Source organism: Bos mutus, chromosome 14 (genome assembly GCF_027580195.1).
Source record: "Bos mutus isolate GX-2022 chromosome 14, NWIPB_WYAK_1.1, whole genome shotgun sequence".
Taxonomy (NCBI): domain Eukaryota; kingdom Metazoa; phylum Chordata; class Mammalia; order Artiodactyla; family Bovidae; genus Bos; species Bos mutus.
In genome coordinates this window covers 20,501,069-20,526,898 of record NC_091630.1, presented here as the reverse complement: position 1 = coordinate 20,526,898, position 25,830 = coordinate 20,501,069, and the positions used below count along the sequence as shown (strand labels likewise).

Below are 25,830 nucleotides of genomic sequence, written 5' to 3'. Positions count from 1 at the left end.
GTCAGTCAGGGACAAATCAGAAACAGAAATCACACTTGATATTTCAGATAGAGGGGCTTTAATATAAAGAATTGCTTTCACAGGCATTAGAAGGTTGAAAGAGGAAAAGGAAAAGAAAAAAAAAAAAAAGACTGTAGCAATCCAAGGATTAATAATTGCAAGAAGCAGCTCCGACCTCCTAAGCCTGGAGAACAGGTGTGTCACCGTACAGAGTTGCTTGGCAGAAGGGCTCTAGGGGCCTGGTACTTGCATCTCTGAAGGAAACACTGTCTTGCTCAGATCTCTGAGGGGGTGCTGACTGGGGGCTTCCACAAAAGAGACCTCCACCAGGGACACAGCTCTGCAGGTGAGGGAGTGTGGCATGACTACTACTGGCAGCTGCAGGTGCTGGGCCCAGTGGGGGTCCTGGGTGCAGTTGGAGTGCTGGGCGTAGTTGAAGTCTCTAGAAGCAGAAACCAATTATATGCTGCTGTGGAGCAACCTTGAAAAGCAGGAAGTGAAAAACAAGAAAAGAGTCTCTTCTCTTTACCCTCCACTTTTCTTTCTCTATTTAATGCCTCACACTGAACCTAAGGGAGAAGGAAATGGCAACCCACTCCAGTATTCTTGCCTAGAGAATCCTGTGGACAGAGGAGCCTGGTGGGCTGCTGACCATAGGGTCACATAGAGTTGCACATGACTGAAGCGGCTTAGCATGCATGCATGCTATTGGAGAAGGCAATGGTAATGCACTCCAGTATCCTTGCCTGGAGAATCCCAGGAACGGAAGAGCCTGGTGGACTGCAGTCTATGGGGTCCCACAGAGTTGGACACGACTGAAGCGACTTAGCAGCAGAAGCAGCAGAACCTAACAGTAAGCCAGTTTAGCTGGAGATTTCCTTAGCATCATTCCAAACCCATATTACAGAGAAGAGCTTATCCTGGAAAACCTGAAAGAAGTGTTAGTCGTCCAGTCCCAACTCTTTGTGACCCCATGGACTGCAGCCCACCAGGCTCCTCTTTCCATAGGATTCTCCAGGCAAGAATGCTGGAGTGGGTTGCCATTTTCTTCTCCAGAGGAATCTTCCCAACCCAGGGACTGAACCCTGGTCTCTTGCATTGCAAGCAGATTTTTTACTGTATGAGCCACCAGGGTATCCTGGAAACCAGGAGAAATATCCAGCACAGGAGCATCAAGTCCAGTTAAAAGGTCACTGCAGTCACCCAGGAGAGAGAAGCGGCATGGACTAGCGCACCGGCGGTGAAGATGGAAGAAAACAGGGCAAAAAGACAGAACCCGCTGGAGCAGAGCTGCAGCTCCCGGTGTGATACTTGGTGTCACAAATGGATCTATCGATCTATCGCAGGCTCAGTTCCCCTAGCCAGTGGACGCCTTGGCAGCTCGGGCGTGTAACACCTCGCGCTGCTGTCGGCACGCAGCTCCCACTCCGGCGTGCAGGAGCGCATGAGCAAGGTTGTCTTCACTGCCCCAGAGGAGACCGCCCTAAAGAAGCCGGCAGGGACCCTGACGGCATGCCCTGGCTGGAGCAGCCCAAGAATATGACCATCTGCACTGTACTCAGGCCCTCACCCTAACCCCAAGGAAGAAGTGACCCAGTATTTGAGGAAGTTCAGTTTGGTTCCAAATAGGAAAAGGAGTACGCTTTTGAAATGTGGTGTTGGAGAAGACTCTTGAGAGTCCCTTGGACTGCAAGGAGATCCAACCAGTCCATTCTGAAGGAGATCAGCCCTGGGATTCCTTTGGAAGGAATGATGTTAAAGCTGAAACCCCAATACTTTGGCCACCTCATGCGAAGAGTTGACTCATTGGAAAAGATTCTGATGCTGGGAGGGATTGGGGGCAGGAGGAGAAGGGGACGACAGAGGATGAGATGGCTGGATGGCATCACCGACTCGATGGACATGAGTTTGAGTGAACTCCAGGAGTTGGTGATGGACAGGGAGGCCTGGTGTGCTGCAATTCATGGGGTTGCAAAGAGTCGGACATGACTGAGCGACTGAACTGAACTGAACTGAAGGCTGTATATTGTCACCCTGCTTATTTAACTTATATGCAGAATACATCATGAGAAACGCTGGGCTGGAGGAAGCGGAAGCTGGAATCAAGATTGCCAGGAGGAATATCAATAACCTAAGATATGCAGATGACACCACCCTTATGGCAGAAAGTGAAGAAGAACTAAAGAGCCTCTTGATGAAAGTGAAAGAGGAGAGTGAAAAGTTGGCTTAACGCTCAACATTCAGAAAACTAAGATCATGGATCTGGTCCTATCACTTCATGGCAAATAGATGTGGAAACAGTGGAAACAGTGGAAACAGTGGCTGACTTTATTTTTGGGGGCTCCCAAATCACTGCAGATGGTGATTGCAGCCATGAAATTAAAAGATGCTTGCTCCTTGGAAGGAAACTTATGACCAACCTAGACAGCATATTCAAAAGCAGAGACATTACTTTGCCAACAAAGGTCCGTCTAGTGAAGGCTATGGTTTTTCCAGTAGTCATGTATGGATGTGAGAGTTGGGCTATACAGAAAGCTGAGCGCCGAAGAATTGATGCTTTTGAACTGTGGTGCTGGAGAAGACTCTTGAGAGTTCTTTGGACTGCAAGGAGATCCAGCCAGTCCATCTTAGGGAGATCAGTCCTGGGTGTTCATTGGAGGGACTGATGTTGAAGCTGAAACTCCAATACTTTGGCCACTTGATGCAAAGAGGTGACTCATGTGAAAAGATCCTGATGCTGGGAAAGATTGAGGGCAGGAGGAGAAGAGGATGACAGAGGATGAGATGGTTGGATGGCATCACTGACACAATGGACATGGGTTTGGGTGGACTCTGGGAGTTGGTGATGGACAGGGAGGCCTGGCCTGCTGCGGTTCATGGGGTCTCAAAGAGTCAGACACAACTGAGTGACTGAACTGAACTCAACTGAATTACTCAAATGAGTACTGTTCTCAGTTGCTTTGATATATGTGAATACCAGCCAGATCCAGAAACAGCACGCCCTCCGTCTCTAAGCAGCATACCCTCCTTTCAGTGGGGAGTTCAGTCTTCTCTCTGTGTGTGTTCATCACTCAGTCGTGTCCGACTCTATGCGACCTCATGGACTGCAGCCCTCCAGGCTCCCCTGTCCAGGGAATTCTCCAGGCAAGGATACCAGAGTGGGTTGCCATTTTGTTCTACAGGTCTTCTCTCTATATTAGGACAGTTTCTGGAGCAACAAACACGTGTTCATATTAAAGTAGTCATTATGATGTTAAATGAGAAAACAGATGACGAGAAGTTGATTTGAGATTAGGATGAAAATGGACAAGAATTTCCTCTGAGAGCTTAGATGTGAATTTAATATTTACAGTATCTGTACAGCTCCTAGATGTCTGATCTTTGGCAGCAGTAAGAGTTCAATAAGGGATGGAGAAGCACCCAGAGGTTCAAGCCCAGAGAGGCTGTTAGAATGCCTAGATCTGACAGGGTAGGGAGAGAGCTGCAGTCAAGGATGAGGGGATGCAAGCAGGAGCTAAGCCACAAGGAAGAAACAGGTAGAGGGGGGATAAACTGCCCAGTCTTTCCACTTACTCACAATCTCCTGCCGGACCTCCCAACCAGAAACCAGAGTGTCAAGGAGTCCAGATACTGCAGCAGATGGAGATCAGCCTGCCAGGCACAGGGCAAGAGGGGCAAACAGAGAATATGCAACACGTACATTAGAGACAATGAATTTTTTCCTACTTACTACATTATATTTATATAGCCTTGAACTATCTAAGGTAGTTTCATATCAATTATTTCTTTTTATACTCAAAAATGCTGTGATGATTACTTTTAAGTGTCAATTTGACTACCTCACAGGGTGCCCAGATTTTTGGTCAAACTTTGGGTGCTGCTGTGAGGGTGTTTCTGAATGAAATCAACATTTGAATCCATAAAGTGAGTAAAGCAGACTGCCCTCCCTAATGTGGGTGGGCCTCATTTAATCTGAGAAAGGCCTGAACAGAACAAAAATGACTGACTCTCCCTCGAATAAGAGGGAACCTGACTGCCTTGGACATGAACATGAGTTTTTCCCCTGCATTTGGACTTGAATTGAGATATTAGCTCTTCTTGAGCCTTGAACCTGCTGGCTTTTGGACTAGAAATACACCATCAGCTGTTTCTGGGTCCTCAGCTTGCTGACTATAGACCTGGACACTGATCAGCCTCCATGATTGTATGAGCCAATTCTTGGTAATAACTAAATCTCTCTCTCTTTATACTCTTACTGGCTTTGTTTCTCTGGAGAATCCTGGCTAATTCAAGTGCCTTTTGATGTAAACATGGCAAGTATTATCTTCAGAAAAAAGCAAATACAACATTTTGGAAGCCTCAGGACACAAATTAAAATACATTCAGGTCAGTTCAGTCACTCAGTCATGTCTAACTCTTTGCAACCCCATGAATCATAGCACGCCAGGCCTCCCTGTCCATCACCAACTCCCGGAGTTCACTCAAACTCACGTCCATTGAGTCGGTGATGCCATCCAGCCATCTCATCCTCTGTCATCCCCTTCTCCTCCTGCCCCCAATCCCTCCCAGCATCAGGGTCTTTTCCAATGAGTCAACTCTTCGCATGAGGTGGCCAAAGTATTGGAGTTTCAGCTTTAGCATCATTCCTTCCAAAGAACACCCAGGGCTGATCTCCTTCAGAATGGACTGGTTGGATCTCCTTGCAGTCCAAGGGACTCTCAAGAGTCTTCTCCAACACCACAGTTCAAAAGCATCAATTCTTTGGTGCTCAGCTTTCTTCACAGTCCAACTCTCACATCCATACATGACCACAGGAAAAACCATAGCCTTGACTAGACGAACCTTTGTTGGCAAAGTAATGTCTCTGCTTTTGAATATGCTATCTAGGTTGGTCATAACTTTCCTTCCAAGGAGTAAGCATCTTTTAATTTCATGGCTGCAGTCACCATCTGCAGTGATTTGGGAGCCCCCAGAAATAAAATCTGACACTGTTTCCACTGTTTCCCCATCTATTTCCCGTGAAGTGATGGGACCGGATGCCATGATCTTTGTTTTCTGAATGTTGAGCTTTAAGCCAACTTTTTCACTCTCCTCTTTCACTTTCATCAAGAGGTGTCATCTGCATATCTGAGGTGATTGATATTTCTCCCAGCAATCTTGATTCCAGCTTGTGTTTCTTCCAGTCCAGCGTTTCTTATGATGTACTCTGCATAGAAGTTAAATAAGCAGGGTGACAATATACAGCCTTGACATTCTCCTTTTACTATTTGGAACCAGGCTGTTGTTCTATGTCCAGTTCAAATTTGCTTCCTGACCTGCATGCAGGTTTCTCACTCCCTGTACATGGGGGCAAGTGTCTCAGTCTTAGAAGGGGAACTGCCCGTGCACTAGTGTCCTCTCTACACCCGTTTGGGCACAATCAACGTATCGCTCTGTCTCCTCCCCTGTACTCTAAGCACCTTGGGAGCAGAAAGCAGACATGCCCAAGAGTCTGTTAAATAACGAATCCACTCCATTGGTAACCATCAAATAAATCAATAAATGCATACATGAAAGAGTAAATATAAGCCCAATGACTCTTTAATAAATTATTGGTTGCATTTATGTATAACTTTGCATATGCAAATTATTCTGCTAAAAATATATGTTATAAGTATGTAAGTGCTGCAAGCAATAATTTTTAATAAAATCTGTCATCAAAGTGAATTAATAATTTAGTGGGCACAAACTAGGAGCACGACCCTGCATTAGTCAACCTTCCTAGACTGCATCTGCCTTAATAATAGAACTACTTAAAGGTTTCAGAGCTGGCATCTTAATTCATTTCTTAAATTACTTTTTAAACCTTCTATTTTGTTAGATAAATATCCACTCATCATGACTAAAACCAGTTTTCATGATATAGAGTTTCCAAAGTTTATTGAGTATTTTATCCTTGCTATCAAATTTTTTGATCTTGGCTTTTTTGCATCTCTTCTAATGTTTGTAATTTTCTTGCCAGTAGTCCAGTTTCTCGTGGACATTTGTTGTTTTAACTCTCCAGAATAGCAGCTCCTTGCTTCTGGGATAAGCTCCACCAAATACCCATCTGACCCTAGTGAGTGGGAGCTGACAATCATAGAACCCTGCCCCTAGGCCACAGTAATTGGCTCAGGGTTGAGCACACAACTCAAGCTGAACCAATCATAGTTCTTCCCTGGGAATATTTCTTACTGTGGGGGTGGGGAAAGGGAAAGAATCTGGGAAAGAAGAGTTTTTCCCTCTTTGCTTGCAAAGTTGGTTGAGAAACTGGGATCACAGAGCTACCAGAGGATTCCTTCAATAGGAGAAATGACATCAACCCAAGGAAATAAACAGGGTCAAATGTGGAGAGTCCTGAGACCTTTCAAATCCTTGGTTCCAGGAACTGAAATTTCAGAGACTCTCAGTTTCCTAAGCTCCACAGCTTAGCTCATCCTTCATTCTGAGAGACATCTCAGCCAGCTGCCAAAAATCCCTCTTTTAGCTTAAGCTAGTTTAAGTTGTTTTTTATCATTTCCAACTCCAGAGAGTTCTCTCCACCCTCTACACCTCCTCTTCCCACACACATTTGCTAGGATCACTTTGTACAATTCATTGTTTTTATGTGCTGTGCTTAGTCACTCAGTCATGTCCAACTCTTTGTGACCCCATGGACTGTAGCCTGCCAGGCTCCTCTGTTCATGAGGGTTCTCCAGGCAAGAATACTGGAGTGGGTTTCCATGTCCTCCTCCAGGGGATCTTCCCGGCCCAGGGATCGAATCCAGGTCTCCCACATTGCAGACAGAGTCATTATTTTATAGATTAATCTGAATACTAACCTTGTATGCAGGTCAGGAAGCAACAGTTAGAACTGGACATGGAACAACAGACTGGTTCCAAATAGGAAAAGGAGTTCGTCAAGGCTATATATTGTCACCCTGTTTATTTAACTTCTATGCAGAGTACATCATGAGAAACACTGGACTGGAAGAAACACAAGCTGGAATCAAGACTGCCGGGAGAAATATCAATCACCTCAGATATGCAGATGACACCACCCTTATGGCAGAAAGTGAAGAGGAACGAAAAAGCCTCTTGATGAAAGTGAAAGTGGAGAGTGAAAAAGTTGGCTTAAAGCTCAACATTCAGAAAACAAAGATCATGGCATCTGGTCCCATCACTTCATGGGAAATAGATGGGGAAACAGTGGAAACAGTGTCAGACTTTATTTTTCTGGGCTCCCAAATCACTGCAGATGGTGACTGCAGCCATGAAATTAAAAGATGCTTACTCCTTGGAAGGAAAGTTATGACCAACCTAGATAGCATATTCAAAAGCAGAGACATTACTTTGCCAACAAAGGTTCATCTAGTCAAGGCTATGGTTTTTCCTGTGGTCATGTATGGATGTGAGAGTTGGATTGTGAAGAAGGCTGAGTGCCGAAGAATTGATGCTTTTGAACTGTGGTGTTGGAGAACTCTTGAGAGTCCCTTGGACTACAAAGAGATCCAACCAGTCCATTCTAAAGGAGATCAGCCCTGGGTGTTCTTTGGAAGGAATGATGCTAAAGCTGAAACTCCAGTACTTTGGCTACCTCATGGAAAGAGTTGACTCATTGGAAAAGACCCTGATGCTGGGAGGGATTGGGGGCAGGAGGAGAAGGGGATGACAGAGGATGAGATGGCTAGATGGCATCACTGACTCGATGGATGTGAGTCTGAGTGAACTCTGGGAGTTGGTGATGGACAGGGAGGCCTGGCGTGCTGCGATTCATGAGGTCGCAAAGAGTCGGACATCAATGAGCGACTGATCTGATCTGATGGAACTTTTGGAGGAGGCAATGGCACCCCACTCCAGTACTCTTGCCTGGAAAATCCCATGGACGGAGGAGCCTGGTAGGCTGCAGTCCATGGGGTCGCTAAGAGTCAGACACAACTGAGTGACTTCACTTTCACTTTTCACTTTCATGCATTGGAGAAGGAAATGGCAACCCACTCCAGTGTTCTTGCTTGGAGAATCCCAGGGATGGCGGAGCCTGGTGGGCTGCCATCTATGGGGTCTCACAGAGTCGGACACAACTAAGGTGACTTAGCAGCAGCAGCAGCATGGAAGTTTTACTCAGGATTTACAGCTCTGAAGTGGGTCCTAAGGGGGTTGTTTTGATCATCTGGAGAAACTGTAGGCCTCCTTTTAATGGCTGTCTGCTAGGAGTCCTCTATTTTGTGAATAATAGTGGAAGGTAAAATTTAGGTCAGGAAAACCACAAAGAGCATGAAAGAAGCCAAATAGTATAATTGTTATACTCTTGGGTGTTAGATAGACCTGAGTTTTACTCCCACGTCTGATTCCTATTAGCTGTGTGTTTGCTGGCTCTTTTTCAGCTGTGTGACCTTGGGCAAGTCCCTGACCTTCTCTTTGTTTCAGCCCTACATCAGAAGGTTGTTGTGAGGATTGAAATGAGTCAATATGTACAAACCACTTAGAAAAGTGTCTGGCATTTAGTTAGCTTTAATAAGGCACAGTATAAGCACAGACTATTAATTATTGTTAGCATCATGTTGTCTGTTAAGAGGGACTTGAACAAGACAGGAGTTTATTTATCTTTTATACAAGTCAAAGACAGGCAGCCCAGGATGGGCACAGCGGTTCTGCAGTCATCAGAGACCAAAATCCCTTCTTTTTCCATCACCACCTAATACATGCTTTATATCTTCAAACTGCAAAGTAGCTACTGAAGCTCCTGTCACCACATCTGCATTTCAGGCTTCAGGAAGAAGGAATAGAGAAGGATCTTATGGCAGAGTCAATACTCTTTACAGACTCTTCCCAGAAGGGCCACATAGTATTTCCCTTTGCATCTCATTGGCTAGAATGCAGGCACTTGATCATCTAGCTACAAGGAACACTGGAAATGTCGTTTTTTCGCCACCCCAAATAAAATTCGTACTGTCTTATCAAAGAAAGGGGAAATGGATATTGCACCATGTGCAAATTATTTAACTTCTCCAAATTTTAGTTTTGTCATTTGTGAGATGGGAACAATACTTCATACAACTTCCTGGCCTGGAAGTCTACATGAAATAAAGCATAAAAACTACACATAAAAACTGCACAGTGCCCAACACATGCTGAATAAACAAAAATGTATCTCTGAATACAAACAAGATGGCACAAAAAGAAGAAAAAAATATCCCTACCCAAAAAAGTACCGATTAACTTCAGAAAGAAGCCTATTCTGCTTGCAGGCTTCTTCCACCTTTTCATGGCTTTGGCCATTTGTGTCTCAACTGATTCTCAGCTGACAAAGTTCCAGTTTTAAATATCATATCACCCTGCATTACTACAGATAAAGGACTACTGTGTCTGGGCGGTGGGGGGCGGTATCTCAAACTCTTCTAAATCTAACCTCACCCACCATCCAACTTCGTTCATCTGTGTCCAGTGTTCTAGGTCAGGGGGTTATGAACCCAGCTGATCCTAAAACTCACTCACTTGTAAAGTTCTTTAAAAATACAGACTCTCATTTCCCACCTCTGGCATCAACCTGAAACACTTCTATATCTTCCTCACCTGTGTCAAACTGACTCTGGGTATTTTGGACGAAATGACTCAGCCACTTGAATATTTACATAATACAAGCAAATGTATTTTGAAATGCAAACACGGATTGAATGTCACTAGGAGGCAGGCACTGTTCCAAGCACTTTGAATGAACTAACTCATTTAGGTTCTATCATTCTCCTACATACAGATCAGGAAACAGGCACAGAGAGAATAAGCAACTTGCTTAAGGTCACATGACTAATAAATGGGGAACTGGGGGCTGGGATTCAAGCCCAGGCAGTCTGGCTTCTGAGAGCCTGTGCACTTAACCACTTCTCCTCTACCACCCTCCATCTCCCATCATCAGCCAGGTTCACATTAAACGGTCATGGCACCCCAATACAAGTTATTTAAAAATCTGAACAAATTTCCTCCCAGCATCTATTAAGAAAATTGCAAGATATTCTTATTCATGATCATTTATCTCCCCAAGCACATTGTGGCACAGATAGGCCTTTATAAAGTATTTCAAGGCAGCCATCAAAAATGATGTTGAAACTATATTTCTCTGTGTTTATATGTTCACTATGATGGATACTCTTTATATGAAGAAATATATCCACACACACATATATACACATACACACTGCGTATGTCTATAGAAAGTCTGGGAGAAAACAGAGTCAGGGTGTGACGGTTAATTCTGTGTGGTAAAATCACCCTTTCAAAAATTATATGCATATATATTTGGCTATCTGGGTCTTAGTTGCAACGTGCCAGATCTAGTTGCCTGACCAGGGATTGAATCCAGGCCCCTTGCATTGGGAGTGTGGAGTTTTAGCTACGAACCACCAGGGAAGTCCCAACATCACCCTTTTTAAATTTATCTGAAATAATCATTTGAATTTTATTTAGTATAAAAAGTCTTAAAATTTAAAAATAAGGTATTTTATGTATTTTGAAGAAAAACCAATGAAGACATCAACTATATCCCTTCTGTTTTCTAAGCATCTTACAAGCTCTTCATCTTATTGTTCCTGTAAGACCCTTTAGAACGAAATCTGATGGAAGGATGGGGGTATAAGTGTGTTTGCACGGTGGCTAAGCTCTTGATTTCATGTCTAGCAGATATGGATTTAAATCCCAGCTGTGAAGCTTCCTGGCTGAGACACAGATGTTAAGACAGGTCACCCATGGGCCCAGCCTTACTCGGGCATCTGTGTGAAGGTCCAGGGGCCGAAGCATTTCAGCGAACTGAGCACATGTATACAGTAGGTGATACAAGGTGGCGAATGCAGCCAGCAAGCAGCTGTCCACATCAGAACATAACTCAGAATTGTTAAATGCCAATCGCAAACCCAGCATCTTTTCGGCTGGTAATAAAGATTGTAAATAAGTTACTAATTTGAGGCTAAGCACTCACTCCTGTGAAGATGCGAGGAAAGGAAAAGGTCAGGCTGCTCTCGGGAATTCAGCTGAAGTTGGTGTAAGGTATTGTTTCTAGTTCAGTGCATGCATGTTATGTGGGACAGGCAGTCCTCTAAGCCTTTGGTCTACCAGCTTCTGAACTTTGTTTTCCAAAACACAGATTTGCAGCCGGTCCTACCCTATATCCCTTTCTGACGTCTCTGCAGTCAGCTGGTTCCATCTACCCCTGGCTGTGCCCACCTCTCGTGCATCGCTCGCTGGAGGCTCTTAAGCCCTTGCCTCTTCTACTTCCATCTGGCTGCCTTCCCCCGCCCTGAGCACCGCTGACATACTGCCAAATCCAGGGTTCGGCCTTATCTTCCTGGACCTTGCTCCATTAATCATCACTCTCACCACGTCTCCAGGCACTTTCCTTTCAGTCTATAAACATGCCTCAATCTCCGGTAGCCTTAAAAAATAATTTAAAAATGAATAACCGTGGCTTCACGTCACGTCTCTATAGCAACTGCCCCATTTCTGGAATCCCAATGTCTGAGTGGCCAGGAGTTTGGATTCTCGAGACTTCAGCTCCCAGTTCTGCCACTTCTAACTGTACGACCTTTTGCTTAAACTTTCTGTGCCTCAGTTTCCTCCTCTGTAAAGTAAGGCTCTGGATATTATCTCCCTCCAGGTCATTGTGAGAATTAAATGCATTAACACAGAAACTTGTCCTACAGAAGGTGGCCAGTAAACGTTAAGGATGATCTGAGTCCTACCTTCTCACCTCCCTTTTGTCCTTCAAAGTACCAGAACCTGGCTCAGGCCCAACCACCCCTGAGATCCTGCTTCGTAAAGGTCACCTATGACCTACTACCTGTCAGTGTGTGGCCTCTGTTGCACGTGATGTTGTTGGTTACTTCCTCCTTTCTGCAACTCTCCAAACGTCATCTGCTGCCACTTCCTGCTGCAGACGTTGTGGTGCCCTGGTTACAGTGAATGAATAAACACACACAGAGCTAGGGTTTGTTTCTTACCTTCAAGTCTTTGCTCTTGCTGAAACTGGATCACCGCCACAACCATAGAAGTTACCCCCTACACCTTTAGTGCCCAACTCTGACTTGTCCCCTTCACCCTCCAGATGCCCCTGTCCTTGCTGCCTTCCCCTGGTTAACTGCTACTTATCCTTTAAGACTCTGCTAGGACCTCACTTCCCCAGGAATCTCTCCTGAACGCCCTTCTCCCATAAAGCTGAGTTAGGTAACCCTTCCTGGTGCTTACATGACCCTCATGTAGTCCTTACACTGCATTACAATTCTGTCTTCTGTCCACCCCTAAAATGACTATGAGCAATCTGGTACAACTTTCAGAATCATTTCTTATTCTCTGAGTTTCTAACACTTGACATGTTGCCAGACACATATTAGGAAGTCAATAAGTGTATATATGGAATGAAATAATCAATTGATCAATATCAATACTCATCTATATCCTTGAGTTTTAGGTAGTAGGATACAGAACAGCTAGACTGACAGGGGGTTAGCATGGAATGCAGAAGGTTTGACAAGGTGTGGTAAGGAAGTTGGGGGAAGCAGGCAGAGTTTGGCAGGAGTAACATGGGCTGTCTTGTAAAGAAACATTCAAAATGAAGAGGCCATGCCCTTGGGAAGGCTGACTTCACTAAGCTCTTAAGTACTCTCACAAAATCGCTAGCAATTTTGTGAATGAATGAATGAATGGAAAGCAAAAGAAATTTGAAAACAAAACCAAAGTATATACACTTTCCTTCTTGCTTTTTTCCAAAAGAGCACAATTAAAACCCTATTATTAAAAAAAAAAAAACAAACTTCCAGATGCATGCTATTTGTTTTTATGCTAGAAAAACGAGAAAGAAAAATTTTGTTTCCGAAACCTCAGAAGAAATTCAGACCGTTCTCCACAGGCTGATATATTCCCACAGGCACTGTTTATTATCCACTTGCAGTTTAATCTTTCACCTTCAAGCACTGAACCCAAAGAATATCTGCACTCTTGTATCTTTGTTATCATTGCTTTTGCCTCTGACATGAGCAATTATAGAGATTCACCATTCCTGGAACCAGTTATCGCCTCTGAAGTAAGAGGCACTGAGCAGTAGTACCAATAACTAAGTTTTAAAGAATCAGAATCTTCATCTTTCTTTTTAAACAGATAATGCATTCGTGCCATTCAAAAGATTGAAGAGTGTACAATAAAAATTTTTTGCTTCTGCTTTGTCCTTTAAGACATACTCTGGTTATACCAAAGAACATATACACATATACACTTTTCTTCCTACTGCCTGCTTTTTGCTCGATGTTACTATATATCCTATCTTGCACCTTGCTTTTTTCACCTAAGAGTCAGTACATAAGGAAAATTTCTCACTTTATTTGTACATTATATAGATATTGGAGGAGGGAATGGCAACCCACTCCAGTATTCTTGCCTGGGAAATTCCATGCACAGAGGAGCCTGGCAGGCTAGAGTCTATGAGGTCACAAAGAGTCAGAAGAGACTGAGCGACTAAGCATCTATATAGATATAGAACAAAATTTATATAACCACTCCCCTACTCATGGATATACAGGCTGCTTCTGATATTTTGAACCTCAAGCAGCACTATAAGGAATAACCTTTACAGGTATCACTTTGCACATGTGACAAAGTATCTGTAGTGGAAGTTCCTACAAGTAGTTTAGCTCAGCCAAAGGGTACATTCATTGGTGGTTCTGTTAGCTCTTGCCAGTGTTCTTTCCAGGGAGGTGGTTGTACCAGTTCACCCTCCCACCAGCTTCCTTCCATCTCCACCAGTGGCCTCAGCTGACTTTCGAGGCTTTGCCAGTTTGGAAGGTGATGAATAGCATCTCAGTGTATTCAAGCTTGCAATTTTCTTATCATGAGTATTGCTGCACTTTTTTTTCCCCAAGTCCTCAGTGCTATTTATAATTTCTTCTCTATATATAAAATTATGATAACCACAACAATAATGGTGAACATTGATGGGGGCACTTATACCTCCCAGGGATGTTACAAACATCTCATTTATGCCTTTCAACAGTGTTGCATTGTAGGGACTGTTATGATCCCAGTTTACAAATGGAGAAACTGAGGCTTAGAGAATGGAAGGGATTTGCCCAGGGTCTCACAGCAGCAAGCGGCAAGGCCAGCTTGAATCCAGGCTTCTCTGACCACAAAGCCCACGTTCTTAAACACAAGGCACCTTCACCTGCGACTCAACAAACACAACAGAAGTAGAGACCCTGGGGCTCTGACTCTTGGATTATCTCCCAGAGATTCTAAGGGCATCACCTGCTGAGGCTCTCTCACTCTCTTGCCTCTTTTTGAGGTTAACGTCTCCTTGGGTTCTTGCTTCCTTTTGAGATGCGCTCGCAGGGGCCCACAGAGATGAGACCCTGATTGGAGCCTCCCGGAAGTGCATCCCTGTGAGAGGAGCGAGTGGGCGACTGCAGGGGACACTAGCTCACAAATAGCAACCTCAGGCCTACGAGTGAGGAGGAAGTATAAAGTTCATTCATTCAGCAAATATTTATTGAACATCTACTATGTACCCGGAAGTGTTCCACAAACTCAGACACATGGCAGTGAACAAGACAAACTAGGCCTCTGTTCTCATGAAACTTACGTCAGACAAAAAATAAACAAGAAACAAAATGATAGTGTTAGGTAGTTAGAATAGGGAAAAGGAGTCCAGAATGGTGGTGGCTAAAAGACAAAGAAGGGGAAAGCCCGCAAAAAATAGAACAAAGGAAGGTCCGAGGGTCTGAGGACCAGAGTGAGGACCTCAGATAAAATAAACAGCACTCCTGGCTAGCCCAATTTACACAGGGCAGGCACAGGAGGAGGAGGAAAAAAAAAAAAAAAAAATAAAAAAAGAGGAGCCAAAATTGGGCTGGGGACCTCTCTTCTCTTCGCATCTTTTGGGTTAGCCATGCCCTCACACCTCCAGGATGTATTTTCCTTTACTTTCTAAATAAAACTGAGCTGTAACATGGAGCTGTAACACTGGTCCCACTGAAGGCTGTAACGCTGGTCCGTCCGTCACGTCAAATTTTTGTTGTGATGAGACAGAACCGAGAAAATTACATACTCCCCCGATAATAGTAATAAGAAGTATTCTATTAGAGGGTTAAAACCGCGTGATTTGGTAAAGAGAGGTGGCTTTGGATTGGTGAGTAGGTGAAGGCTTCTCCAAAGGAAGTTACACTGAGAAAATAAATAATCTGAGGTCCCGGGGAGAGCATCACAGACAGAGGAACAGCCAGTGCAAAGGTCCCATGATGGGAACAAGCTGGTGCATCTGCAGATGGGAGAGCCTGGAGGCAGTGGGGAGAGCCTGGAGGCAGGGGGAGGTGGGGCTCAGGCAGAGAGGCCAGACTGGCAGGTGTGATCAGATCTCACCTCGGGGCTCTCTGGATCTGGAAAGAAACCTGCCTTACTGTGTCCAGTGGGAAACTAAGCTGAGAGGTTTAAACTGGTGTGGGGATGGGGGTGGGGTATGTGTATGTGTATGACATAATATGATTTAATTGTTTTTAAAACAATCACTCTGGCTGCTAGGAGGAGAGCAGATTATAGTAAGGTGAGAGAGTAAGTATGGAGACCAGTATGGGAGACCAGTAAGTATGGGAGGCTATGGAGGTGGCTTGGACCAGAGATCACAAAGGCTTAGACCAGAGTAGTACTACTCAAACTTTATTTTTTTAAAAAATGGTTAAGATGGTACATTTATTTTTATTCAGTTATTTATTTATTTGGCTGCATTGAGCATCTTGTAGGATCTTAGTTTCCAGACCAAGGATTCAACCACCTGCATTGGAAGGCAAATTCTTAACCACTAGACCACCTGAGAAGTCCCTACTCAAACTTTAGAGGGCATCAGGAATCCTCTGGAGGGCCCAATCCTCAGAGTTTCTGATTCTGGAGAAGACTCCAAGATTTTTGCATTTCTTGCAAGCTCCTTGTTGACGCTGCTGCTGCTGGTCTGCCAATCACACTTTCAGTAGCAAGAGACTAGACAGGAGATGGAAGAAGTGGACAGATTTCAATATATTTTGGAAACCCAAGTCAACAGGATTTACTGATGGACTGCATCTAGGGAACAAGCAAAAGAGAAGAATCAAGGATGACTTAGGGGTTTTGGTTTAGTGACCGAGGAAATAATTGCAGGCACATACTGAGTAGAAAGTGGAAGAAGGGGCAGATGAAGAGGGAGAAACTGAGAGTTCTGTTTTGGGTGTGTAAAGCATGAGAGGTATCCAAGTGGAAATGCCAGTTGCTGGGTGGTGAGTTCTGGTGTTGGGGCAAGAGGTCAGGACTGCGGAGACCTCAGCATAAAGATGGAATTTAAAGTGTTGGGACTGGAAGGGGTGGCCCAGGGAGAGATCAGACTTGGGGAGGAGAAGGAGCATGGGACTTATCCCTGGGTATCCAGCACCTAGCAGTCAGGCAAAGCAGAGGCACCAGTGGGTAAGAAGACAACCCAGACTTAATGTCATTCATGCCATGGGCAGAAAGCCTTTTAGGAAAGATAGAATGGCCAATAATGTGGCTGGGAGCAATGTGTGATATGAGAGATCCCAAATCCCAAAGTCGTCCTTGATTCTTCTCTTTTACTTGTTCCCCAGATGCAATCCATCAGTAAGTCCTGTTGACTCTGCTTCCACAATATATTGAAATCTGTCCACTTCTTCCCTCTCCAGTCTAGTCCAACGCTACTTCAAATGTGACTGGCATACCAGCAGAGGAGAGCACCCTCCAGGGGAAGAAGAGAAGAACCTGCCAAAGTGACTAAGGAACTTGATGGACCTCCCTGGTGGTCTAGTGGCTAAGACTCCACACTCCCAATGCAGGGGGCATGGGTTCGATCCCCAGCCAGTGAACTAGATGCTGCAACTAAGAGTTTGCATGCTGCCCCAAAGATTGAGGGTCCCATGGGTTGTAACCAAAATCCAGTGCAACCGAATAAATGAATAAACATTTGGGGGGGAAAGAAGGAACCTGGGAATCTGTAGCTCCTTGTAACCTCAGATGGCCCCATGTAGACAAGTGAAGAAACCTCAGATCTATTACAGCTAACTCTGCAGCCAGCCTCTTGTCCTGAAGGGCTAGCAGCGTTTGAAGAGGGAGAGAAGAGACAGATCAAGTCTCAGGTATTGGGCCTGGAAAGGAGAAGACAGGTAGCAGAGGTCTTAGGATTCAGGTATGATAATAGACGGCATCTCAGACAGAAAGGCTGCGCCATTCTGGAAACGTTCTTCCCTTTCACCTCCCAGAAACGAGCATCCCTTCTCCCAACCAAGAGCAATTCTTCACCCAGTGTTTTTGAGCCCCGCGCTGCCTGCCGAAGCTGAGCCCTGGCTCCACTGGCGGTCTCCTCCCTCGTCTGTATTTTGATGGCTTCCTCTAGCCTGGCTCCTTCCCCTCAGACTACAATAATGCTATTCCAGCCTAAAAGAAAGCTCTGTTCCTCCACCCTTCCTCCCCTGCAGCTACTGCTTTCATTGCTTTTACCCCAAACTTCCTACACCAAGGCTCATGCTTCCTCACTTTCTTTTGCAATGGAATTTGGCTTGGGTCCTTCCCACTGTCTCCAAAGCCATGGCCACCTCGTAGTCATCCAACCCAAGGTCTGCTCCTCCAGGTTCTGACCTCAGGCCATCTTCCTGCTGTGTTCACACAATGGCCACACAGTCCTTCTGGAAACTCCGGCCTCCTCCTCTCAAAGTCCTCACCATCCCTACCCCGTGCCCCTCCCCATGCCCAGTGTGGCCTGGTTGGGGGTGAGGGGACAGGACTCTCTGGGTTCTATAACTGGTGGTCCTGTCTCCTTCTCTGCCTGCTCCCAGGTGATCACATCCAGACCCTTCCATGATCGTCTGTGAGCTGATGACTGGTGACAACTTACACTGCTATTTCCAGCTGCCCACATGAGATTTCCATGTCCTGCAGGCATGTCAAAGATGTCTAAAACAAAGCCTCACCCACAGTGTGCACTTAATAGATGGACATTAAGTACATGTTTATTGAATGAACTGCTTTCTCCTTGCCCACTCCTGCCTCCTACATGTTAAAGAAAAAGCAATAGGGCTTCCCTCATGGCTCAGTGGTAAAGGATCCACCTGTCAATGCAGGATTCGATCCTTAATCCGGGAAGATTCCACATACTGCAGAGCAGCCAGGCCTGTGCACTACAGCTACTGAACCCCTGTTCTAGAGCCTGAGACCCACAGCTACTGAGCCCACGTGATGTAGCTACTGAAGCCTGAGGGCCCTAGAGCCCGTGCTCCACCAGAAGAGAAGCCACCACAAGGAGAGGCACGTGCACCACAACAGAGACTGGCCCCACTCGCTGCAACTAGAGAAAAGCCCTTGCCGCAACAAAGACCCAACGTCGCCAAAATTAAAACAAATACAGTTATTTTAAAAAGTCTCACACATCTTTTAAAAATAAAGAAAAAGCAACAAGCGATAAACAAAGCATAAACATGTCTTCCCCTTCTGTCTGGACTAGTGGGATCAGCTCACACCCTCCTCTCTCGTACATCTAATTGCTCACACAATGTTGTTGATTCTGTCTCCCAAATGTTTCTGGAAATGTTCCTCTTTTCTCCTTTCCATTTCTGTGTGTGTGCTTAGTTTCTCAGTCATGTCTAACTCTTTGCCATCCCACTGACTGTAGCCCACCAGGCTCTGCTGTCCATGGGGATTCTCTAGGCAAGAATACTGGAGTGGGTTGCATGCCCTCCTCCAGGGGATCTGCCCAACCCAGGGACCGAACCCAGGTCTCTCCCATTGCAGGTGGATTCTTTACTGTCTGAGCCACCAAAGAAACCCTCAGTTCAGTTCAGTTGGTCGCTCAGTCGTGTCCAACTCTTTGTGACCCCATGAATCGTAGCATGCCAGGCCTCCCTGTCCATCACCAACTCCCAGAGTTCACTGAGACTCACGTCCATCGAGTCAGTGATGCCATCCAGCCATCTCATCCTCTGTCATCCCCTTCTCCTCCTGCCCCCAATCCCTCCCAGCATCAGAGTCTTTTCCAATGAGTCAACTCTTTCCATGAGGTGGCCAAAATACTGGAGTTTCAGCTTTAGCATCATTCCTTCCAAAGAAATCCGAGGGCTGATCTCCTTCACAATGGACTGGTTGGATCTCCTTGCAGTCCAAGAGATCTCAAGAGTCTTCTCCAACACCACAGTTCAAAAGCATCAACTCTTCAGCACTCAGCCTTCTTCACAGTCCAACTCTCACATCCATACATGACCACTGGAAAAACCATAGCCTTGACTAGACAAACCTTTGTTGGCAAAGTAATGTCTCTGCTTTTGAATATGCTATCTAGGTTGGTCATAACTTTCCTTCCAAGGAGTAAGCGTCTTTTAATTTCATGGCTGCAGTCACCATTTGCAGTGATTTTGGAGTCCAAAAAAAGAAAGTCTGACACTGTTTCCACTGTTTCCCCATCTATTTGCCATGAAGTGATGGGACCAGGTGCCATGATCTTCGTTTTCTGAATGTTGAGCTTTAAGCCAACTTTTTCACTCTCCTCTTTCACCTTCATCAAGAGGCTCTTTAGTTCCTCTTCACTTTCTGCCATAAGGGTGGTGTACTCTGGTGCTATTATCCTTGTCCTAGCTGACTAACAGTAGCCTTACTCACTGGTTCTCAAAGCTGGTTACACATTAGAATCACTGGGGAGATTTTTAAAATTCTGACACTCAGCCCCACTCCAGATTAATTCCATCAAAATATATAGTGGTGAAGCTGGAGCACTGGTATTCCTAAAAAACTCTACAGATGAGGGACTTCCTGGTGGTCCAGTGGCTAAGACTCCGAACTCCCATTGCAGGGGCCAGGTGGGGGAACTAGGTCATAGCAAAGATTGATGATCCCGAGTGTCACAACTAAGACCCAGTGCAGCCAAATAAATAAAATAAATAAATATTAAGCAAAAAACAACTCTGCGGATGACTGTAACATGCAGTCAGATTTGAGAACCACAGATCATTTCCTTCTCCAGTATCCAGTATTTCCCTCATGAGCCCCCCAGCAAGTCTGATCTTAACATCCTTCTGCTTTAAAACTTCAGATGACTTCCTATATCCTACAGCATGATTCTTAAGTTGGAATCCAGTTTCAAATAATCTGTGAACCCCATTAAATTATACACCAAATATTGTGCCCATGGAGAAGATTGCTTCTGTTCTCAAAGGAGTCTGATTCAAAAAAGGTGAAGGATAATTAGCCAGGTAGGAGTCAATAGTTCAGCATTTACTGTGTGCCAGACAGTGTGCTCATCACTTCACATACACTAGCTCATTAACAGTCAAAACTAACCCATAAGTATGAGTATTACCCCCACTTTACAGATGATGGTTAAGTAATGTCTCCAAGTCAACAAACCCTTGGAGTCTAGACTTAGATGCAACCAGAGCTACTCTTTACCACCTCCCTGGTTTGCAGGACTAAACCACACCCTTCACTGAAGCAAACGAAGCTTTCTCCACCTGGCTAATTGGAGGCAACCCTCCCTCCCCATCCAGGCTCCAGCCACACACTTTGATCCACACTCTGGCCCGTGCCTCTGTCCCCCTTCCAGGCTGTGACCACTCCCTGGAATGTCCTCCCTGCACTCCTATTCCAGGCAGAATCCTAGTTACACTTCAGGACTCAGCACAAATGTCCCCTGTGACTCTCTGAAACCATCTCTCTCTGACACTTTCCCAAAGACACTCATTATGGCCTTTCAGCATCTGATGATAGATAGGGGTGTTCACCTCTCTCCCCTGCCAAGCAGAGCTCCTTGAGGGAAAGGACTATGTCTTGTTGACCTGCGGCTCCCCAGCATCTCACAGTACCCTGGCCCACGGAAGGGGCTTAATGAACATTTGTTGAAAATAACATAATTTAAGTGTGCTTTCTACTTACTAGGGAGTACCCAGGTTCTAAATACAGAGAGTAGGCCTTTGTCTTGAGAGAATGACGTTTGACAGGTTCTTAACATTACCAGGATGTCCCCACCGATCTCATTGGGTTATTGTTAAGATTAGATGAAATAATTCTTTAAAAGCACTTGCATTGTTAAACAATGCAAAAAGAAGGCCTAATTATTAACTAACTCTCTGCTCACGTCCAGTGGCTAATGGACCATTATGAATGTCAGGAAATGCAGATTTAACAGCCACCAGTTACATGCCTTAAAAAAAATGTCTGTCATCGCATTGGCATCTCCTGCTCCGAAACAAACAATGTCCTCATTGCTGTGGCATTCTGCACAGCTGAAGTAGCCACACCAGGAATGCTCAATTGAATTTATACTTACTATAAATTAGTTTTATAAAACATGTCCCAAGTGTCTTAAGAGGTTCAAGCAAAATTGCTTTTTACAGAGGTGAGAGAAAAGAGGCGTTAGAAATGCAGTTGTACATACATGGGCTACTGTGAAGCTTCCTGCTTCTGGCGGTATCCTACTGAGCCAACCCTAAAATAGAGCACTTGGGAATGAATGATATAAAAATTAATCTTAATGAAAATTATCAAATTGTGGCAAATTCCTGAAGGTTCAAAACTGAACCTAATTTTGAAGGTTCTCATACTTTCTAAGCACTCTAAAAGGTTACCCTAGCTTTCCCCACTTGCTAATGTAAAGACTGGGATATTTCATATGTGGGAAGTGATTTCCAAGCCCAATCTGACTGGTGGCAGAGAAAATTGTTAAACCGATAACCGAATAATATACCAAGCATCACAAACATGTTAGTCATTTGGCAACTCATCAAAGAAAGAAAGACAGAAAGGAGAGAGAAAGAAAACAAGAAAATTTAAAAATTGAAAGTCTACGAGGAAAGGATGAGAGGAAACCTTACCCGAGTCTGAGAGCCGTAACTACTGAGCTCACACACTGCAACTACTGAAGCCCACGTGCCCAAACCGTGTGCTTTGAGCAAGAGAAGCCACCCTAATGAGACCCGAGCACTGCAGCAAAGAGTAGCCCCTCCCTGTTCACCGCAACCAGAGAAAGCCCATGCGTAGCAACCAAGACCCAGTGCAGCCCAAAATAAATTTTTTTTAAGGTGGAAATTACAATGACAACAATAGTAATAAAAAAACCTTCCTCATAGGGATATAGCAAGTCAATGGATTAGATGCGTTTTCTGGCCCGTGATGTGTACTCAGGCTATGCTGTGTTTAGTCGCTGTCGTGTCTGACTATTTGCAACCCCGTGGACTGTAGCCCATCAGGCTCCTCTGTCCATGGGGATTCTCCAGGCAGGATACTGAAGAGGGTTGCCATGCCCTCCTCCAGGGGATCTTCCCAACCCAGGGATCGAACCCAGGTCTCCTGCATTGCAGGCAGATTCTTTACCAGCTGAGCTACCATGGAAGCCTGATGAGTACTCATACATGTTAGCTATTACAACTAAAGTAAACTTACTGAATGCCGATTATATAAACAGCTTAATAGTACCCTCTGGTAGTTTTAAATTCATTCTCTATATAGGCTTCCTCTTCTCATTGGCATTTGAATATCTTTGTTCAGCCACTAAACACTATTACAATTATATTTGGTGTGTATCAGTTGTATCCCTTGAGTTTTGCACAGTGCATTGTTTTAAACAGCTATCCTGTGTAGATTTCAGAATATAACTTTCATTAGTTAAGATCCAGAAGAAGCTTAAAGTTAATCATGAAGGGTGGTGTGTATAGACTCTAGGGAGGGAATTCAGTGATGGGCAGCTTTGAGATTCCATTAAAATCAGGATTTACATTTATAATAGGAAGCCGAGAGGTCACATGGCTAAGCTCTATATATTCCGAACTGATTTCATCTCCCAGGCCCTCCCCAAACTCAATCTTCCTCCTTTATTATTACAATCCACTTTACCCACCAAAAAGAATTCAGCCCCAAGCACTAAAATCAAAACCCTGTGTGTGTCACCAAGCCCTTGGCGCTGAGCTGCTTCTGTATGTGGAGTGAAGAGGTGCTCTTCCCAAAGGCTCTTGTGTTTGCAACCTGCAAAGGGCCTTCTGGAAGGAAACAGTGAGACCTAGGGCCTCTCTTCACAAAATAAAAGTTAATGTACTACCCCTGCTGGACTTGGGCTGAGGCTAGCTGGCAGGAAAGAGCAGCAGTGCCTCCTGAGGGGCTCAGGGTCAGAGGGAGTTTGGTTCTGGAGAGCTGACTCTGGGAGCTGTCCCAGAGCTGGAGCCCTGTGGTCCAGCCACTCGACCCCACAGGTGGGCCCCAGGGAAGATGGCTAAGTGTGAACGGAAGAGTTAGTCGCTGAGAGGGTGGGTTCTCTTGGCTGTGGTCACAGGATAGCATCACACAGGGGCTCTCCCTCCTGAGCCTGAGGCTGGGCCCCTCCGTGGTGCCTCGTTTGCTATTGTGTTCAGGGTCTGGCCTCGACTGTTGTGTTGGCTGCCATTCATGCCTCAGTTTCTGCAGCAGGTCCAGGGATGGATGGAGCGTCCAGAGGAGATGAGGCCTCCCCTGATGGAACCTTCTGCTTGGGGTCCTTATACCTTTAGTAACTGCAGAGGAGAAGGGCTTATCAGTAGACATAATGATAACAGGACTGATTCCCTAAGACTCAGTGAGCTCCTCTGGGGTTTGGTAAGCATATTCTAAGAAGGACACCCAAGAAGGAAAGGAAAGGAGGAAGGCAAGGATGTATCATCATATTTGCTTGAATACATAATTTTAAATATCTCTGGAAGGATACATAAGAAACCAGAAAGAGTGATTGCTGGGACTTCCCTGGCAGTCCAGTGGTTAAGACTCTGGGTTTCCACTGCAGGGGACTCAGGTTCCATCCCTGGTTGGGGAACTAAGATCCTGTATATTGAGGGGTGTGGCCAAAAAATTTAAAAAAAGAAAAAGAAACAGTAGTTACCCTTTGCAGGTGGGGATGGAAAATGAGGGTTTCCCAGGTGGCAGCAATGGTAAAGAACCTGCCTGCCAGTGCAGGAGATGTTAAGAGACACAGGTTTGATCCCTGGGTCAAGAAGATCCCCTGAAGAAGGAAGTGGCTACCCACTCCAGTATTCATGCCTGGAGAATCCCCATGGACAGAGGAGTTTGGCCGGCCACAGTCCATGGGGTTTCCTGATGTGAAGAGCCAACTCGTGGAAAAGACCCTGATGCTGGGAAAGATTGAAGGTGGGAGGAGAAAGGGACAACAGAGGATGAGATGGTTGGATGGCTTCACCGACCCAATGGACATGAGTTTGAGTAAACTCCGGGAGTTGGTGATGGACAGGGAGGCCTGGCGTGCTGCAGTCCATGGGGTCACAAAGAGTCGGACATGACTGAGTGACTGAACTGAACTGAACACGGGAGGCTGATCAAGGATGCCTAGAGAAGAGGAAGGAGTTGGCAAGAAGACACAGACCCCATTCCCGGTGCGAGTCTGGGGTTCCCACAGCATAGTCACTGGAAGGGAGTATGGGAGGACCAGCTGCCTGCTGGCTCTGCAGAACTGAAAAGAAATCTGATCTCATTTTGGACCTCAAGCTTCTAAGAGAGTTGCAATTGTTATCTTGTGCCTGCTGCCTCTGAAATGGCCCTTGGATCTGGGCTTTCTTCATCTCTCACCTTGCATACTCTAACCACCTTTCAGTTGGCTTCCTTGTGCCAAGGTTCTAATCCCTCCAGTCCGTCCACCAGTCTTTAAATTTCTTTGTGGAAGTGAAAACCTGATTGTGCCCATCCAGGAGGGTCCCCAAGGATAGTGTCCTTCCTCGATTTCCCCTGGAGCATGTGATAACACCCCAATTCCTTCTAAGTCCTTGGGGGACCCTGTCACTCTGCCACTCACCCTGCTCCACCCACACCTGGCTGCTTGTGGGTTTCTGGGTGGCCCATTCTGTCATGTTCTGTGGCTTTCCATACGCTGCCCCTTCCTTCCCACTTCTGTTTAGTCACCCTGGAAAACTGCATTCTGTCATCAGGATTTGATGGAAATGTCATCTTGTCTCTGTGACCCATGATCGCTCCTCTTTTGGGCCCTAATCCTGACCTCAATCACTCCACAACACTTTGAACACATTCCTATTTGTATTTCCTTTTGTAAACTTATTGTTTTTACATTTTTATCAGATTCTTAGCCTCAGGAGAGCAGGAGTTATGCCTTATTCATTTTTGTATTTTCAGTGTACAGAAGATACTTGAGTTATACATGGATGAGGGCCTTGTTCCGAATCAAATCCTCAGGATTGGCCACAGAGAAGAACTGCTAAGGTACCCTGAGGTTAAGCTTGTCTTCCAGAATTCTGTAAACTTGGCTCTGTCCCTGTCTAAATAATGATGAAGTTTAAACACTGCAGTTGGCTCTGTCCCTGACTAAACAATGATTGGAGTTTAAACTCTAGCCAAATAAATCCGTAGCTCACTGTTTTTTTCAAATGCTTAAGTACTGGAAGGAGATGTGGCCTTATACCAAGCAGCAAAGGAACAGAGTGGTTTTGTGTGCTGTGTGAATGCACTGGAAGTCAGGGCACGTCTCATTCCCTAGTAACAGCGCAGTGATACCGTAGCAACAGGTAAGGCCCAGTGGCAACCGTGTGTGGATAGATTCACTCTGGGGGAACTCCAAGGAGTAACTAGTAGTGTTTTCATTTCCAGCTTGGAAAGCCAAGTGCAGTTTTCACATGGTACTCCTCTCTGTAGGGTAGTTATGGCGACTGTCAATGGAATTATAAACTGCTGAGATGAAACCCCACAGAGCTCTTTATAGCATAGTTTTTGTGATTTTTTAAAATAGCAATAAAATACACATAATGAAATTGATCATTTTAACCATTTAAAAGGTATAGTTCAATGGTATTAAGTACATTTACA

General features: G+C 45.1%; 1 pseudogene; it reads right to left on the bottom strand.

Moving 5' to 3' along the window:
* Positions 1-231: 231 nt before the first annotated feature.
* LOC102268894 (large ribosomal subunit protein eL8 pseudogene) overlaps positions 232-25,830 on the bottom strand; it is a 48,094-nt pseudogene continuing 22,495 nt past the window's right edge.